The sequence below is a fragment of the Lipotes vexillifer genome, unplaced genomic scaffold, assembly GCF_000442215.2.
Source record: "Lipotes vexillifer unplaced genomic scaffold, Lipotes_vexillifer_v1.1 scaffold536, whole genome shotgun sequence".
Taxonomy (NCBI): Eukaryota; Metazoa; Chordata; class Mammalia; order Artiodactyla; family Lipotidae; genus Lipotes; species Lipotes vexillifer.
The window spans coordinates 3,482,585-3,498,856 of record NW_006775074.1 but is presented as its reverse complement, the minus strand read 5'-3'; positions in this window follow the sequence as shown (position 1 = coordinate 3,498,856).

Here is a 16,272-nt window from a genome sequence, read left to right as displayed (position 1 = left end):
AGAGTGTGAAGGAAAATACTGTACAAGAACTACTTACTTGTTCAGAGAACTGAAGGTGGAAAAAGATGTCCTGAAAATGTTTGGAGTAGCTGAGATCCGAAGGACAGTCCAGGACCAGTCCTAAAAGGCTTTACGTTATGGAAAAGAGTTTGAACTATGAAGTTCATATAGGATATTATGCAACAGCATGCTGTCAACAGATCTTTATTTCAGAATGTTCACTCTGACTACCCAGACACAAAAGTATTAGAGGGAAGCAAGACTGGAGGAAGGGAAACCAAATAGGAGATGACCATAGTAACTCAAGTTAAATAAAGAAGGCTGACCTGGAAGATTGTGGCCAGTTGCTTTAGAGATATTTAAAATTAAAAACAACAGTTCTCACTGGCAAATAGATAGAATGAAGGGAGCTAGGATGTGATCCATAAGTGGCCAAATGTACCTTTGCAATCTAGAAAGCACACAAAGTAGAGAATGCTTGATATATTAATTTTCTATTGCTGTGTAACAAATTGGCACAATTTAGCTACTTAACACAAACGTGTTATCTCACAGTTTCCATGGGTCATAAGTCTGACCTGCTTTACTGGGTCCCCTGTTCAGGATCTCAAAAGGCTGAAATTAAGGTAACTGCTAAATGTATCATCATCTTGAGGCTTGACTAGGAAAAAAAAATCCACTTACTAGCTTTCTTGCATTGATAGCCGAATTCATTTTCTGGTGGCCATATGACTGAGGTCTCCATTTTCTTGTTAGCTGTCAGCTGGAGGATGCTCTCAGCTCCTAGAGTGGTTTATTCCTCCAAAGCCAGCAGCATGGTGTTTGCTGCTGCTTTGAGTATCTCACGTCTTTTAATGTACTATTATCTCAGGCTCACCCAGAATAATCTCCTTTTAATTAACTCAACTGATTATGGAACTTAATTATATCAGTAAAATCCCTTCCACCATACAAGGTAGCGTGATTACAGGATTGATATTTCATAATATGCACATGCTCCTCTCACCAAGAGGGGGAATCATGCAGGGTGTATCCATCAGAAGGCAGCAGTCTTATAGGGTATCTTAGAATTCTGCCTATTACATTAAGGGAGAAGATTATGAATGGGAATCAGAGCCTTCCTTATCAGAAGATGTGATTGCCCAGGAAAGAAAAAAATGAAGAAAGAAGCATAGACAAGATTCAACATGGAGATAGAAAAATTAGTGATTAGGCAGACAAACATAATTTAATTAATCCTAAAGTACTTATATCCAAAGGACACTCCTAAATTTTAAATCCCATACAGCTTTATTTTAAAAATGTAGGTAGCAAGGAAGATGTCTAGCAAAGAAAATATAAAGAAATAAGTGATTTCCCATTTCAAATTGCATTTCCCCTATTCTTTTCACTGTTAATTGCTAAGACCCCTATCATTGTTTCTTCATTCTGCTGGAGCTGCTCCAAGCTTCTCACTTTTAGCTGAAGTTGTGAGACCCTTAACTGTCATAACAGTACAACAAAAGCCTGATGTCTGCTAAGTATAGAGAATTGTCTCACAGTTTCTACAATAATTCTATTTATACAACCTAGAACCTCAACATCATTTTAAACAACAGTTCTAAACTGTATCTGTGACTCTTCTTTTCTAAACATTTCCCCACTGTTATTTTTTATAATAATGTCTTTACTTCAATTAGCATTTCCATCACTGAAAACATTTACTGAAGCAGTGGCTTGTTGAAGTTATACTTCACAGAGATCAATTCAGAATGGGATTTTTGGACTAAATGGGACCTCAAAGAGGTCATATAGATCACCCTCCTGTGTCCAAGCACCCCCCCCAGAAGATAACCATCCTATTCCAGAAATCACTCCCCAAAAGGAAATTCTACATCCATTCCTTCAGCAACTTATTTATGTGTCTAATTACCCTTGCAGTTAGGGACTTCTTGTTCGAGTCTCTCTGGGCATGTAGAACAGCTGGTAACCATGCTCCTTATAATGGCTGTTCATAAACCTGCAAACTTCTTAAGTCATCTTCATTATCTCTCTTCCAGATCAACTGTATTCTATATTTAATAGTCAACTTCATACACCTTCAGCATTCAAGGACCAGGTTTTTGGCAAATTCATAAACGATGCCAAATCTCCTAACTTCCTGTACATTTAAAAGAAATACAAATTGGGCTTCCCTGGCGGCACAGTGGTTGAGAGTCCGCCTGCTGATGCAGGGGACATGGGTTCGTGCCCTGGTCCAAGAAGATCCCACATGCCGCGGAGCGGCTGGGCCCGTGAGCCATGGCCGCTGAGCCTGCGCGTCCGGAGCCTGTGCTCCACAATGGGAGAGGCCACAACAGTGAGAGGCCCGCGTACCACAAAAAACAAACAAACAAAAAAAAGAAATACAAATTAAAGATGAATTAATATGGCATACAAACCAATTGTTTGCCTATGTAGCTGTCTTTCTAGTAGCTCAAGTACTCAAGGTCATACTCACAAGCCATACAAAGAAAGCCATAACTATATGATTACTGTTCCCATCATCTGCTCATCCTGTCTGATAACTATATTCACATCCTTTTTAGAGTCCTTCTTCTGCAAGTGACCTGAGTTGCAGACAAATATGGTCAATGTGACACTGGAACTTAGTAATCCTCTCCTAACCTTTTTAGTCCTCTGACTGAATAAGCAATCTATATGGTGAAATACAGTGCCTTTGTTCCAATATTATCTCAAGCTGGTCTTGAATACATACATATATTTAAGAATCACTATACTTTAATATAATTCCCTGTAAAATGTCAATTTCCATCATTTTTATTCTATTTCTGTCAATATTGCAACATTTTCCCACACAGTAGCCATTATAGCCTGCTATGCCTACTCTCCATAGAAGCTTTTAAGTTGACAGCCACATCTGAGTCTGAACTTCTTAAATACTCTTTTTTGGCTTGGTGTCAACACTCTCCAATGTTTTTTTTGTTTGTTTGTTTGTTTTTTTCTTTCTACTAATTCTGAACTAATTCACTGAGCAAGACAGTGAACTACTAAAATTCAGTCTGGCATAGATCTTCTTATTTATATAATCAGAGACTGGCTATTCTCATCAATATTGAGACAGGGAACGAAGCTTACTGAAAATAATAATTCTATGTTTTGGGACAGGCATTGAACTGAGTTCTGGATTCTAAGTTTCAAATCCTTCTTTGAAAATAGAAAGTTGCATATTTTGAAAAAGTCCATTCATATAGGAGAAATATTATTTTAGTTGTCCTTTTCTCTTTTTTTGCATTAATTTGCATATCACCAAATACTAGTGTTTGTAAAGTAAATATATATGTATTTAATTTTACTCTCTATTTAATTTTACTCTCCTCTGAATTGTCTATTAAAATCTTAGTCCATTTTCTTGAGTAGTTGCTCATTTTACTAATTTGTTAGAGCCTTATGTGTCATCTATGTTGCAAATATATTTTCCAAACTCTTTCAGTTGTCTATCGATTTTCTTCATGGTATCTTTTGCCGTACACACTTTTAATTTTGTACTACCTTATATAAGCACATTTTATTACAGATTTTGAATATCTTATTTTCTCAAGATGGTCACTTATGTTATTGGGTGGGGCATGTAACTTATTAGATGTTTTTCTAACATAGTCATTATGTACATGTATAATCTACTTTAAATTTATGGCTTGTTTTTTGTTTTGTTTTGTTTTGTTTTTGCGGTACGCAGGCCTCTCACTGTTGTAGCCTCTCCTGTTGCCGAGCACAGACTCCGGACGCGCAGGCTCAGTGGCCATGGTTAACGGGCCCAGCCGCTGGGCTGCACGTGGGATCTTCCCGGACCGGGGCACGAACCCATGTCCCCTGCGTCAGCAGGCGGACTCTCAACCACTGTGCCACCAGGGAAACCCTCTACTTTAAATTTAGATTTATATCTGGAGTAAAATAGGGATATAATTTTATGTTTACAATGGATAATCATTTCTTAAATGAGCCATCATTTTCCCATTGAGTTGAATTATCTCAATCATATACTAAATACTCAAATATATCAGATTTATTTCCAGAGTCTCTATTATTATTATTATTATTTTGTATTTTGTTGTCACTCTTGTTGCTCACTGATTCTCATGCTAATATACTATTAATTTTACTATGGTACATTTATAAAATTTTCTGTATTAGGCAAAGTAAATCCCCTCCCATTTTTCCTAACCCATTTCTCCTATCTGCCTTTTATAATTTCCTTTTTTGGGCATTTATTCTTCTATATGAATTTTAAAATCATTTTATCCATTTCAAAGACAATGTATCTCCCTCAGAAAATCTGCTCTTTACTAATTAGCAGATAACTAAATTCATATATTAATTTTTGAGGGAATTGATATTTAATATTCCCATTCTGAAATATAAGGCACTGTTTTTCAATTAAATTACTTCATTTATTTCCTATATTTTTCTCATTTCATTTATTCTTAAATGTATATAGTCTTCATTACTATTATGAATAGATTTTTTCCATGTCCTATTTCTTGCTTTTTACTTAACTGAAAAATACCTTTGAGTTTTATATATTCTTGTGCTCAGTCATATTGGAAATTCCTTTATTAGTTCAAATAGCTTTAAATTAGACTCTCTTGGATTTCCTAGGTATAAAATACACTAATAAAAACAGATCACTTTACTTTCTCTTGTTTTTTTTTTAAATGGTGATAATGATAATATCTATTTTGTAAGTTCTCTATGAGGAATAAATGAATTAAAATACATAAAATATTTTGAACACTACCCAGAATACTAGTCCTTAATAAAAGTTAGCTATTTGTAGTAATACTAGGCATGCTTGTCTAGGTCTTAATTTTGGTTAAAATGACAAGTGTGTATCCATATACAAGGAGATTCCTAGTGCTATTTATATTTCTCCTTCCTGGCCAGATGCAGAAAGGCTGAACCCTTTGCTTTTAAGCTTGTTCTGAACGTCAGTGTCCAAAACAAAAAAAAAGGAAAAAGGAAAGCAGTTGTCCAGAGTCAACAAGTTATCATTTCAAATCACAATTTAATATCCATAAAATTTTGGGAAACTTATGTAAGCTCCAAACATGAAGCTTTTATTTGATATATACAAAATGGGGCTAATTGCACTTCCTAATCCTGGACTTATGAGGATTAAATGAGATAATGATCACAAAGTGCTAAGTACTATTCCTGGTAGAAAGCAGATATTCAATGAATGTTAATACTTCCTTTCTCCCTCTTTTTCATATTTCCACCATCTCAGGAAAGTCTTTTATACATGACCTTCAAATAGAAATACTGTATTGTCTTTTATTACCAGCACATAACTATCACTATTAGCCTTCACCTCACTGATTAAAAAAACCAATAGGGTGACCTTCAAGATGGTTGAAGAGTAAGATGTGGAGATCACCTTCCTCTCTACAAATACATGAAAAATACATCTATATGTGGAACAACTCCTACAGAATACCTACTGAACAGTGGCAGAAAACCTCAGATTTCCCAAAAGGCAAGAAAATCCCCACCTACCTGGGTAGGGCAAAAGAAAAAAGAAAAAACAGAGACAAAAGAATAAGGATGGGACCTGCACCTCTGGGAGGGAACTGTGAAGGAGGAAAAGTGTCCACACACTAGGAAACTCCTTCACTAGTGGAGACGCCAGGTGGGCAGGGGTGAAGCTTTGGAGACACAGAGGAGAGTGCAGCAACAGGGGTGCAGAGGGAAAAGTGGAGAGATTCCTGCACAGAGGATCAGTGCCGACCAGCATGCACCAGCCCAAGAGGTTGTCTGCTTACCCGCCGGGGTGGGTGGGGGCTGGGAGCTGAGGCTCGGGCTTCGGACATCAGATCCCAGGGAGAGGACTGGGGTTGCCTGAGTGAACACAGCCTGAAGGGGGCTAGTGAACCACAGCTAGCAGGGAGGGAGTCCAGGAAAAGTCTGGAACTGCCAAAGACGCAAGAGACCATTGTTTTGGGGTGCGTGAGGAGAGGGGATTCCTTCCCCCATGTGCTCACAGAAGACATAGTAATGCCTAAGTGAGCTCCAGAGACGGGTGTGAGCCAAGGCTATCAGCACGGACCCCAGAGACGGACATGAAACAGTAACACTGCTGTCGCTGCCATCAAGAAGCCTGAGTGCAAACACATGTCACTATCCACAGACCCCACCCCCGGGAGCCTGTGCAGCCCACCACTGCCAGGGTCCTGCAATCCAGGGACAACTCCCCAGGGAGAACACACACAGTGTGCCTCAGGTTGTTGCAATGTCTCACTGGCCTCTGCTGCTGTAGGCTCACCTCACATTCCAATTATGACTACCATAACCCTCCTTCTCCCCAGCCTGAATGAGCAAGAGAATCCTAATCAGCCCCCACTTTAACGTTCTCCTGTCTGGGTGGGGAACAGACCCCTGAGGGCAACCTACATGAGAGGTGGGGGCAAAACCAAAGCTGAACCCCAGGAGCTATGCAAACAAAGAAGAGAAAGGGAAATTTCTCCATGCAGCCTCAGGAACAGTGGATTAAATCCCCACAATCAACTTGATGTACCCTGCATCTGTGGAACACCTGAATAGACAACAAATGTTCCCAAAATTGAGGCTGTGGACTTTGGGAAAAACTGTAGACTTTGGGTTTGCAGTCTGTGACTGATTTCTTTCTGATTTTTATGTTTGTCTTTGTTTAGTTTTAGTGCTTGTTATCATTGGTGGATTTGTTTATTGGTTTGGTTGCTCTTTGCTTTTTTATTTATTTATTTTTGTTTATTATTATTCAGTTTATTTCTTTCTTAGTTTTCTCTTTTTCTTTGGAGCCATGTGGCTGACAGGGTCTTGGTGCTCTGGTCAGGTGTCAGGCCTGAGCCTTCTAGGTGGGAGAGCTGAGTCGAGGACATTGGACCACCAGAGACCTCCTGGCCCCACATAAGTCAATTGGCAAGAGCGCTCCCAGAGATCTCTGTCTCAACATGAAGACCCAGCTCCACCAAACATCTAGTAAGCTCCAGTGATAGATGCCCCATGCCAAACAACTAGTAAGACAGGAACACAAGACCAGCCATTACCAGACAGGCTGCCTAAAATCATAATAAGTTCACAGACACCACAAACACACAAATGGACATGGACTTGCCCACCAGAAAACAAGGTCCAGTCCAACCCACCAGAACACAGGCACCAGTCTCCTTCACCAGGAAACCTACACAAGCCACTGAGCCAACCTCACTTACTGGGGCAGACACCAAAATCAATGGGAACTATGAATCTGCAGACTGTGAAAAGGAGACCCCAAACACAGTAAGTTAAACAATATGAGAAGACAGAGAAATACACAGCAGATGAAGGAACAAAGTAAAAACACACCAGACCAAACAAATGAAGAGGAAATAGGCAGTCTACCTGAAAAAGAATTCAGAGTAATGATAGTAAAGATGATCTAAAATCTTGGACATAGAATGGACAAAATACAAGAAATGTTTAACAAGGACAAAGAACTAAAGAGTAAACAAACAATAATGAACAACACAATAAATGAAATTAAAATTCTCTAGAAGGAATCAATAGCAGAATAACTGAGGCAGAAGAATGGATAAGTGACCTGGAAGATAAAATAGTGGAAATGCCTACCAGAGAGCAGAATAAATAAAAAAGAATGAAAAGAATTGAGGACAGTCTCAGAGACTTCTGGGAAAACATTAAACCCACCAACATTCGAAATATAAAATTCCAAGAAGAAGAAGAAAAAAAATGGGTCTGAGAAAATATTTGAAGAGAGTATAGTTGAAAACCTCCCTAACATGGGAAAGGAAATAATCAGATCCAGGAAGTGCAGAGAATCCCATACAGGATAATCCAAGGAGAAACACACCAAGAAAAATATTAAAAGTAGCAAGGGAAAAGCAACAAATAACATACAAGGGAATCCCCATAAGGTTAACACCTGATATTTCAACAGACAATCTGCAAGCCAGAAGGGAGTGGCTGGACATATTTAAAGTGATGGAAGGGAAAAACCTACAACCAAGATTACTCTAACCAGAAAGGATCTCATTCAGATTCAGTGAAGAAATTAAAATCTTTAGAGACAAGCAAAAGTTAAGAGAATTCAGCACCACCAAACAAACTTTACAACAAATGCTAAAGAAATTTCCCTAGGCAAGAAACACAGAGAAGGAAAAGACCTACAAAAACAAACCCAAAACAATTAAGAAAATGGTATTAGGAACATACATATTAATAATTACCTTAAATGTATATGGATTAAATGATCCAACCAAAAATATAGACTGGCTGAATGGACACAAAAACAAGACCCATATATATGTTGTCTAAAAGAGACCGACTTCGGACCTAGGGACACATACAGACTGAAAGTGAGAGGGTGGAAAAAGATATTGCATGTAAATAGAAGTCAAAAGAAAGCTGGAATAGCAATTCTCATATCAGAAAAAATAGACTTTAAAAGAAAGACTATTACAAGAGACAAAGAAGGACACTACATAATGATCAAGGGATCAATCCAAGAAGAGGATAAAAAATTGTAGATATTTATGCACCCAACATAGGAGCACGTTAATATATAAGGCAAATGCTAACAGCCATAAAAGGAGAAATAGACAATAACAATAATAGTAGGGGACTTTAACATGCCACTTTCACCAATGGAGAGATCATCCAAAATGAAAATTAATAAGGAAATACAAGCTTTAAAAGACACATTAAACAAGATGGACTTAATTGATATTTATAGGACATAAACAGCAGAAAACACTTTCTTCTCAAGTGCTCATGGAACATTTTCCAGGATAGATCATATCTTAGTTCATAAATCAAACCTTGGTAAATTTAAGAAAATTGAAATCATCTTTCAATGATGATCGAAAAAAGTATCATTTCTGACCACGGTGCTATGAAACTAGATATCAATTACAGGGAAAAAACTGTAAAACATACAAACACATGGAGGCTAAACAATACATTACTAAATAACAAAGAGAGATGAAAAAGAAAATCAAAACATACCTAGAAACAAATGCAACAAAAACATGACAACCCAAACCTATGGAATGCAACAAAAGCAGTTCTAAGATGCAAGTTTATAGCAATACAATTGTACCTCAAGAAACAAGAAAAATCAAAATAAACAACCTAAACTTACACCTAAAGCAATTAAAGAACAAAAAACCTCAAAGTTAGCAGAAGGAAAGAAGTCATAAAGATCAGATCAGAAATAAATGAAAAAGAAATGAAGAAAACAATAGCAAAATTAATAAAACTAAAAGCTGGTGCTTTGAGAAGATAAACAAAATTGATAAGCCATTAGTCAGACTCATCAAGAAAAAAAGGGAGAAGACTCAAATCAACAGAATTAGAAATGAAAAAGAGAAGTGAAAACTGACACTACAGAAATACAAAGGATCATGAGAGATTACTACAAGCAATTTTATGCTAATAAATTGGACAACCTGGAAGAAATGGAAAAACTCCTTGAAAAGCACAAACTTCCAAGACAGAACCAGGAAGAAATAGAAAATATGAACAGAGCAATCACAAGCACTGAATTTGGAACTGCGATTAAAACTTTTCCAACAAACAAAAGCCCAGGACTAGATGGCTTCACAGGGGAATTCTATCAAACACTTAGAGAAGAGGTAATGCCTATCCTTCTCAAACTCTTCCAAAATATAGCAGAGGGAGGAACACTCCCAAACTCATTCTTCAAGGTCATCATCACCCTGATACCAAACCAGACAAAGATGTCAAAAAAAAAGAAAACTACAGGCCAATATCAATGATGAACATATATGAAAAACTCCTCAACAAAAGACAAGCAACCAGAAAGCAACAGCACATTAAAAGGATCATACACCATGATCAAGAGGGGTTTATCCCAGGAATGCAAGGATTCTTTAACATACTCAACTCGAACAGTGTGATGCACCATATTAACAAATTAAAGGATAAAAAACATATGATCACCTCAATAGATGCAGAAAAATCTTTTGACAAAATTCAACACCCATTTATAAAAAAAAAAAAAAAACTGCAAATAGTGGGCATAGAGGGAACCTACCTCAGCATAATAAAGGCCATATATGACAAACCCACAGCCAACATTGTTCTCAGTGGTGAAAGACTGAAACCATTTCCTATAAGATCTAGAAGAAGACAACGTTGCCCACTCTAACCACTACTTATCAAGAAAGTTTTGGAAGTTTTAGCCATGACAATCAGAAAAGAAAAAGAAATAAAAGGAATCCAAATCAGAAAAGAAGAAGTAAAGCTGTCACTGTTTGCAGATGACATGATACTATACATAGAGAATCCTAAAGATGCTACCAGAAAACTACTAGAGCTAATAAATGAATTTGGTAAACTAGCAGGATACAAAATTAATGCACAGAAATCTCTGGCATTCCTATACATTAATGACAAAAATTCTGAGTGAAATTCAGGAAACACTCCCATTTACCATTTCAGCCAAAAGAATAAAATACCTAGGAATAAACCTTCTGAAGGAGACAAAAGACTTGTATGCAGAAAACTATAAGACACTGATGAAAGAAATTAAAGATTATACAAATAGATGGAGAGATATACCATGTTCTTGGATTGGAAGAATCAACATTGTGAAAATGACTCTACTACCCAAAGCAATCTACAGATTCAATGCAATCCCTATCAAATTACCACTGGCATTTTTCACAGAACTAGAACAAAAAATTTCACAATTTGTATGGAAACACAAAAGACCCCGAATAGCCAAAGCAGTCTTGAGAAAGAAAAATGGAGCTGGAGGAATCAGGTTCCCTGACTTCAGACTATACTACAAAGCTACAGAAATCAAGACAATATGGTACTGGCACAAAAACAGAAATATAGATCAATGGAACAGGATAGAAAGCCCAGAGATAAACCCACACACATAAGGTCACCTTATCTTTTACAAAGGAGGCAAGAATATGCAATAGAGAAAGGACAGCCCCTTCAACAAGTGGTGCTGGGCAAACTGGACAGCTACATGTAAAAGAATGAAATTAGAACACTCCTTAACACCACAGAGGAAAAAAAAAAAAACTCAAAATACATTAAAGACCTAAATGTAAGGCCAGACACTATCAAACTCTTAGAGGAAAACATAGGCAGAAGACCCTATGACATAAATCACAGCAAGATCCTTTTCAACCCACCTCCTAGAGAAATGGAAATAAAAACAAAACTAAACAAATGGGACCAAATGAAACTTAAAAGCATGTGCACAACAAAGGAAACCATAAACAAGATGAAAAGACAACCTGTAGGGGCTTCCCTTGTGGCTCAGTGGTTGAGAGTCTGCCTGCTGATGCAGGAGACACAGGTTCATGTCCCGGTCTGGGAAGATCACACATGCCATGGAGCGGCTGGGCCCGTGAGCCATGGCCACTGAGCCTGCGCGTCCGGAGCCTGTGCTCTGCAACAGGAGAAACCACAACAGTGAGAGGCCCGTGTACTGCAAAAAATAAATAAATAAAAAAAATAAAGACAACCTGCAGAATGGGAGAAAATATTTGCAAACGGAGCAATTGACAAAGGATTAATCTCCTAAATACACAAGCATCTCATGCAGCTCAATATCAAAAAATCAAACAGCCCAATCCAAAAATGGGTGGAAGACCTAAACAGACATTTTTCCAAAGAAGACATACAGATTGCCAACAAACGCATGAAAGGATTCTCAACATCACTAATCATTAGAGAAATGGAAATCAAAACCACAATGAGGTATCACCTCACACTGGTCAGAATGGCCATCATCAAAAATCTACAAACAATAAATGCTGGAGAGGGTGTAGAGAAAATGGAACCCTCTTGCACTGTTGGTGGGAATGTAAATTGATACAACCGCTATGGAGAACAGTATGGATGTTCCTTAAAAACCTAAAAATAAAACTACCATACGATCTAGCAATACCACTACTGGTCATATACCCTGAGAAAACCATAATTCAAAAAAAGATATGTACCACAATGTTCATTGCAGCACTGTTTACAATAGCCAGTACATAGAAGCAACCTTAATGTCCATCGATATATGAATGCATAATGAAGATGTGGCACATATATATGATGGAATATTAGCCATAAAAAGAAACAAAATTGAGTTATTTGAAGTGAGGTGGATGGACCCAGAGTCTGTCATACAGAGTGAAGTAAGTCGTGAGTCAGGAAGAGAAAAACAAATACAATATGCTAACACATACATATGGAATGTAAACAAAACAAAACAAAACAAAAAAACAAAAAAAAACGTTCTCATGAACCTAGAGGCAGGATAGGAATAGAGACGCAGCTATGGAAAATGGACTTGAGAACACAGGGAGGGGGAAGGGTAAACTGGGATGAATTGAGAGAGTAGCATTGACATATATACACTACCAAACGTAAAACAGATAGCTAGTGGGAAGCAGCCACATAGCACAGGTTGATCAGTTCAGTGCTCTGTTACCACATAGAGAGGTGGGATAGGGAGGGTTGGAGGGAGGCGTTAGAGGGAGGGGATATAAGGATATATGTATACATATAGCTGATTCACTTTGTTTTACAGCAGAAACTAACACAACTTTGTAAAGCAATTATACTCCAATAAAGATGTTAGAAAAAAGACCCTTGTGTTTTATTATCTACATGTATCCGTATATATAGTCCCAAAAATAGACAAATTGATCCATTATACTCTACGACTCAGTGCCACAGAAATATAAACGAGGCTTTGGCAGATCATTTAGAATGAAAAATGTCCATTCAAAATATATTCGAGTCCACCATTGATGGTGGTAATAGAACGACTGTTTAGTAATTGTTTAGTAATAGAATGATCCCAGTACCTAATAATTCAATTTTCCAAAATTCAATGTTTGCACATTTAGTATGAGTGCTTACATAATTTATTATTTAAAAATAATGTAGATACAGGAAATATTGTTCATTTATCACAAGTGCAAAGGCAACTCAAAACCAGAGTGCCACAGTTAGCATTTTTATATAAGCATCTCTATCCCATACAGTGAGAGTAGGATTATAATCACTATATTATCATGTATCTGGGAACACCTATAAATTGCAAACTAATGAGTTAAGCAATTTTGGTTAATTAGAATCAATAGTATCATCTTTTAATTAAACAATATTCATTGCATTATACAGAGGGAAGCCTTTTGAAATAATATGCTCTTATGCAATATGTCTTTTCCTTGCAAAAGTATGTCAGGGGGCAAGTTTACTTTGACATGGGCTAAACCCTCTGCACCGTTGCCAATATAATGGCACTTTATATTTATGAAGTCAGAACTGGAAAGATTTCCAAATACTAATTAAATGACTTTTGATACTCCAATATGTGTGGTTGAATTTTCATTTGACCTGACACAGAAGCCTCTTTATGGAAAGAGAAAGACATCATTGGCTAGTCATGAAAAGTTTATTTTATTCTGGTTATAACTAAAAAATATGATGATAGCAATCAACTATTACTAATTTAATATTTTAACATAATTTGTCTTCAATTACTTAAAAATTTTATGGAAAATTATTTCCACCTGAATGTCCCACTATATTGTAAGCTCTGCAAGAGTGGAACTGAGTCTATCTTGTTCACTTTCTCTGAGCATATGCTTGATACAAAGTAGACATGCCACAAGTATTGATATTAGTGAGTTACCAAGTCATTTTCTTCAATGTTCCATCTGACGTATGTGGACAGCTATAGGAGCCAAGAACTGTGAGTCCAACTAAAATGTTTAATGTCATGTTGCCCATGCCAATGCTTTGCTTGACTGCACAGAATTCTAAAGGATCACTACTATCATTAAAGACCTACTCCATCATTACCATCAATCTACCAGTCTACTTTTTCACCATTCTTACTTTCAGGAGATTTTTTCTTATATGTAGTCTAAATATCTTATAGTATGATTTTAAGTCTATTTTCTTTTGTTCTGTCAGCAGCAGAAATGGAGAATAGCTCGGTATTAAACCTAAATCTATTTGAAGAATATTAACATAAAAGGACACTAGATAGAGGAAGAAGTTACTGAAATGCCTTAATATGTTACATTTCTATGAAGTAAATGAGAAATTAATGTACATAAAAAGAGCAAAATAAATATGAGAATATTTTAAGAGCACACATTCTCTTCAGTTGGTGAAATGATTCCAGATCCTTTATCATTTTCCCACAGGCTTTATGTTACAATTGTTTGAAATGAGTCTTCAATAAATGCAATTCAATTGATTGGAATTGAATGCCAGTTTAATTGGCTCTGGGTTATATACAGTGAGAATATCCAAGAAAACAAAAGAGAGTAGCAAAGTCTAGCAGTTACAGGGATGGGGATTTCAGCGTCAAAGAGACCAAGACTTAAGTCCTAACAAGCTTTCCTACCTGCAAACCATATAACTTTGGGCAAAATATTTGAATGCACAAAGGCTCATATATTTCATTTATAAAAAGAGGATGACAGTGCAAGCCTTATTGGTCTGTTGTAAGGATTAATTAGAATATTGTACTAAAAGTGCATAGCCCAAAGCCTGGTGTGCTGTAAATCTTAACTACCTTTTTTTTTGTGGTACGCAGGCCTCTCACTGTTATGGCCTCTCCCGTTGCAGAGCACAGGCTCTGGACGTGCAGGCTCAGCGGCCATGGCTCACAGGCCTAGCCTCTCCGCAGCACGTGGATCTTCCCGGACCGGGGCACGAACCCGTGTCCCCTGCATCGGCAGGCGGACTCTCAACCACTGCACCACCAGGGATGCCCTTAGCTACTTTTTATTAGCCATGCTGCTTCTCCTCAAAGAGCTTATTTGAGGGCAGACCTCTGATCTACTGCTTCTAAGATCATTGATGTTTTTATTGTATCTCTCTGTTATGCAGTCACTCATTCCATTCCGTTCTATTCCATAAACCTACTACATCAGCAATTCTCCTGGACTATAGCTTATCATAGAAGGAAACATATGTGAATGCAATTTATGCAACTGCAAGCTAAAGTGAGTGGTTCATCACTAAAGTAAGTAACATACAGCAGGGCATCTGGCTGGTCGAGGCCTGGAGTTCTGGTATTACAGGTATGTGGGTCATTAATGGATGCAGCATAAGCAAAACAGCCTAGCTAAGTGATTTGGACCCTCAACTGGCTTCAAAGAGCAAGTGGTACAGGTGGAAATAGCGTGAAATTTCCTTTACCCTTAAATTTGACAAATGAGGCAACAATGTTTATAAATAGTCCCTTAACACTGAGGTAATTGGGTAAGAAAGCATGACAGGGTATGGAAAGTAGCTCCTTTCAACTTATTACTAAGGCACCCTGTTAAGGTCTTTTCTGAAATTGGGCCTATAGGTCAAGTTATTTAATTTGAGCTACTGAACCACGTTACCAAATTCCAAGACCTAATAGCCACAATAATCGCATCTGCTACTTAGGATGAGGTAGATTGTCTGGTTGCTTTCCTGATCTAGGCTACTGAATATATTGTTTAGTATCATCAGGAGCTGAGCAGAGAAATTCAATGATGCCTGAGACATAGTTCGTATTACCATGTCACAAACCAGACAAGGGATGCAGCAGGCCTTGATGTGGTATTTGCAGCAGAAATCAGGGCTCCTTTGAGATAACTCATGTGAAATTGTGAATCAAAGAGAGACAGATTTGCCTTTTTATGGAGAAGAAGGAAAGACAAAGGAAAATCACCCTCCACTGCAATTCCAAGTTTACTTATGAAAACATGTTTTTCTTGCCCCAAAAGGAGAATCATATCTAACATTGCAATATTCAAAAGCCAAGTCACACCTCAGTCCAAGAAACTGAGATTTCAGGATCCTAGATTTTATTTCTGAGCTCTTCCAACTAGGTTAATTCTATTTCTGCTCTCAGGTGTCTATACTAATAATTGTTCTAGTGAGTCAAACTTTATGGTTGCAAAACAGGAAATTAAAATCTTAATGACAAAAGTATTTTGATTTAAATTGATATGTGCTGATATATGGTTTGAAAATATATTCTTCAGGAAGTTTTTAATAATTTGCAGCATCTGATTTTTATTGGGACCCCTAGGACACACAAATCTCATAGAAAGTTTGAGCTCATGTAACATTGAGCTCACATAACAAATAGTAAACTCCACTTTTCCTGCAACCCGTAAAAGAAAACCAGTATAAGTCCTCACAGACAGTAGCCTTCCCTACAGCCACTTGTAGTCCTGGCTTCAGATCTATCCATGGCAAGTTCTCACCATTACA